The 3233-nt window shown below is 36.1% G+C and overlaps 1 protein-coding gene across 1 annotated transcript in view; it reads left to right on the top strand.

The window, feature by feature from the left end:
* The first annotated feature begins 485 nt into the window (after positions 1-485).
* The window catches only part of LOC107699172 (protein FAM83B-like), a 24826-nt gene continuing 22078 nt past the window's right edge, over positions 486-3233 (top strand). Inside the window, exon 1 of the mRNA XM_016500365.1 lies at positions 486-593. The gene's annotated coding sequence lies outside the window, so the exon portion shown is untranslated. The remainder of the gene's footprint in view (positions 594-3233) is intronic.

Here is a 3233-nt window from a genome sequence, read left to right as displayed (position 1 = left end):
AGCTTTTTGACAGTCTCCTTGATCTTTGGAGGCCTGGAAATTTGAGGATAGCAGAACATAGATAATCTGGAGCATTTTGATAGATCAAAACGTACCTCCAAACATAAATGAATTCATTCATAAAAAAAAGATTTCCTCTCAGTAAGACACCAACATTAGCATGCCTTGCCTTCCTACACGCTGTGAAGGATTTGATTTAGTATGACAAGAAAGAAGTCACTGAAACATTGTATGTGTCACATTTACAAAACATCACTGATGTCAGAAATAGAAACTGTCAACTTTATCTCAGTGAACTATGAACTCTCTGAAAGGATAGAGACACAGGATGAAAGATAGAGGGGAAGAGGCGTGTCTTCAGTATGTCAGACAGGTTTACTGCCTCTGGCCAGCGAGATGCTCTCATTATTTGCATGTGAAAACTTGAGTCCCCACCCTTCAACAGGTTCTCAGCACTTCTCCTGTTCAGACACATTCAGGGTTTTTTTTTTCAGAGGCTAACAAATCTCCTTCATTTTGCGACATAGCTCATCCATACTGGTACAACGCGGGATAAGAATGCTAAGAGACACAGCATGATGATTTCCTCTTAAGTAAGTCACTTTTTACAAATGGCAAAGACTTGAATGTCATACTCAATGTTACTGAAGTACTGAATTGTTTGGAGCAAGAAAGCTGCAGAGTACAGATGTCAGGTTACTTTGCTATATGTCTGCCTGTATTGATTTTGCATATTGAAAGATACATTTCACAATGTCAGTGCATGACAATGTGACAGACTATTTCTGAGAAAGGTGTACAATTAAATAATTAGGGTTCTCGCAAACAAACTGTCTTTTGCTATACATGGATTTTAGTTCTAGTTATATCTTTGGAATGTGCTGATGTCTTATGATCTCTAAGATGAACAGATATGTGAAAAGTTGCCTGGAATCTCTTCATTAGTGTTTTTTTCTCATTCTCTTTCTGAATGAAGTGCAAAATAAAGTTGCAAGATCTTTTAAATACAATATAAATCAGCAAATTGTACAGCAATACAAATATAGTTATTGTAGTAACATAGAACTCTCATAGAACCACAAAATGAGTTGTTTAACACATGCATTAAGTTTTGGTTAACTAAAGCTGTCTTTGTTATTCAGTCAGTGTATTAATCAGAGCAGGTGGGGCTCTGAATGACTTTAAGTGTTGAAAGCCAACCCCTTGTGAATGCTTTAGGCCTGTGGAGATCTCAGCACCTGCTGATCAAGTCAAGTCAAGTTGAATAAATTAATTATGCCCGATAGAATTCATTTGAAATATGATGAACCTTGATGGATTCTGGGAAATAACCTTTTTAATGACATCAAGGTTTTGGAGCGTGTGGTTTTGACCCGAATGCATATGTTACAGTTTTGTTCACCTGTAATTACTTGGTAACTTGTAGATATACCATCTATAACTATCCTGCACCCAGCAAACAGAAAGAGCAAATATTGTTTTCCAAATTAATGACACACTTGTTTCTGTAGGACTCTATTAATATGCATGTGATTGACATATTTTTTATTTATTTTTTTAGATTTACTCAACAATTTACTATTAAATCCTCAAAGCTTGTTTTTGTTTTGGTCAGTTTTAATTTGTTTCTTTAAAGATGAAGTATATAATTTCTGTGCCAGGAGATTTTTTTTTTTTATCTTAAATTCCATTAACATTATAATAGATGATTTGCCATTTGCCATTTTTTTCACCGACTAGTTGTTTTTAGTGACAGTTATAGCTTATGCAACTGCTTCAAACAGTTGTGTCTGAGTAGCCATTAGCAGGCTTGAAGGGTTCTGTGACTATTAACATGATTGGAATAACTTCATTTTTCTTCGGGGCTTATAGACATACTTAGCGAGCAACATTTAGAGAGTGTCAACTAACTAAACTAACTGTCCTGCACCCACAAAACATTATTAAGTTGGAAATGGAATGTTCTGGTTGTTACTGTAGGCCTGACTCAGTAACAAAGCTGGACAGTGCAATAACGTCATCACATGTTCTCACATTTTCAGTCGAAGAAAAATAATTACAGGGCAGCTTCTTCATTATAAGAACAGTGAGTCACTCACAGTTTCATCATAAGCAGAACATGTTACATCTGGAGAGTTTGCTCACTGCTGCTGCTCAGTATTTTAAATGTGCACTCATTAAAAAAAAGTTGTACACATAATATAGTACTTCTATATTATGTTTAAAATGATGTAGACTTACATGAGGTAAAGACTGTAGTTATTTCATTGACCTAATATAAACCTGACCTGATAACCTGATATAATATGACCTAATATAGCACCTAATAATAATAATATATATATATATATATATACACACACACACACACACACACCCATTAGGATATAGGATTTACTGGACAAAAATGTGGATAAGGCCCATGATATTATGTCTTTAAAGGCACATCATAAAAAAAATGAAAGTATAGTCTAGAGCAGTGGTCACCAACCTTTTTAGGCCCAAGATCCCTGACCTCGGCCTTTATGAAAGACAAGATCTACCTATTGAAGAATTGATAGAAAAAGACATCTCAGATTGTACTTCAAATTTGAGGCCTTTTACTTAGTATTTTAATTAGTGATGTGCCGATCATAGCTGATTCAGAATTCAGATTTTCTTTTCAAGTGACATGACATGTGGCCAAGTATGGTGACCTATACTCGGAATTAGTGCTCTGCATTTACCCATCCAAAGTGCACACACACAGCAGTGAACACACACCGGGAGCAGTGGGCAGCCATTTATGCTGCGGCACCCGGGGAGCAGTTGGGGGTTCGGTGCCTTGCTCAAGGGCACCTCAGTCGTGGTATTGAAGGTGGGAGAGAGCGCTGTACATTCACCCCCCCCACCTACAATCCCTGCCGGTACGAGACTCGAACCCACAACCTTTGGGTTATGAGTCCAACTCTCTAACCATTAGGCCATGACTTCCCTTTCATGACTTCCCTTTTCTTTCTTTCTTTCTTTCTTTCTTTCTTTCTTTCTTTCTTTCTTTCTTTCTTTCTTTCTTTCTTTCTTTCTTTCTTTCTTTCTTTCTTTCTTTCTTTCTTTCTTTCTTTCTTTCTTTCTTTCTTTCTTTCTTTCTTTCTTTCTTTCTTTCTTTCTTTCTTTCTTTCTTTCTTTCTTTCTTTCTTTCTTTCTTTCTTTCTTTCTTTCTTTCTTTCTTTCTTTCTTTCTTTCTTTCTTTCTTT

Source organism: Sinocyclocheilus anshuiensis, unplaced genomic scaffold (assembly GCF_001515605.1).
Source record: "Sinocyclocheilus anshuiensis isolate Anshui unplaced genomic scaffold, SAMN03320099.WGS_v1.1 scaffold166, whole genome shotgun sequence".
NCBI lineage: Eukaryota > Metazoa > Chordata > Actinopteri > Cypriniformes > Cyprinidae > Sinocyclocheilus > Sinocyclocheilus anshuiensis.
The sequence above is the reverse complement of the archived record's forward strand: the minus strand, read 5'-3'. Positions and strand labels throughout refer to the sequence as shown.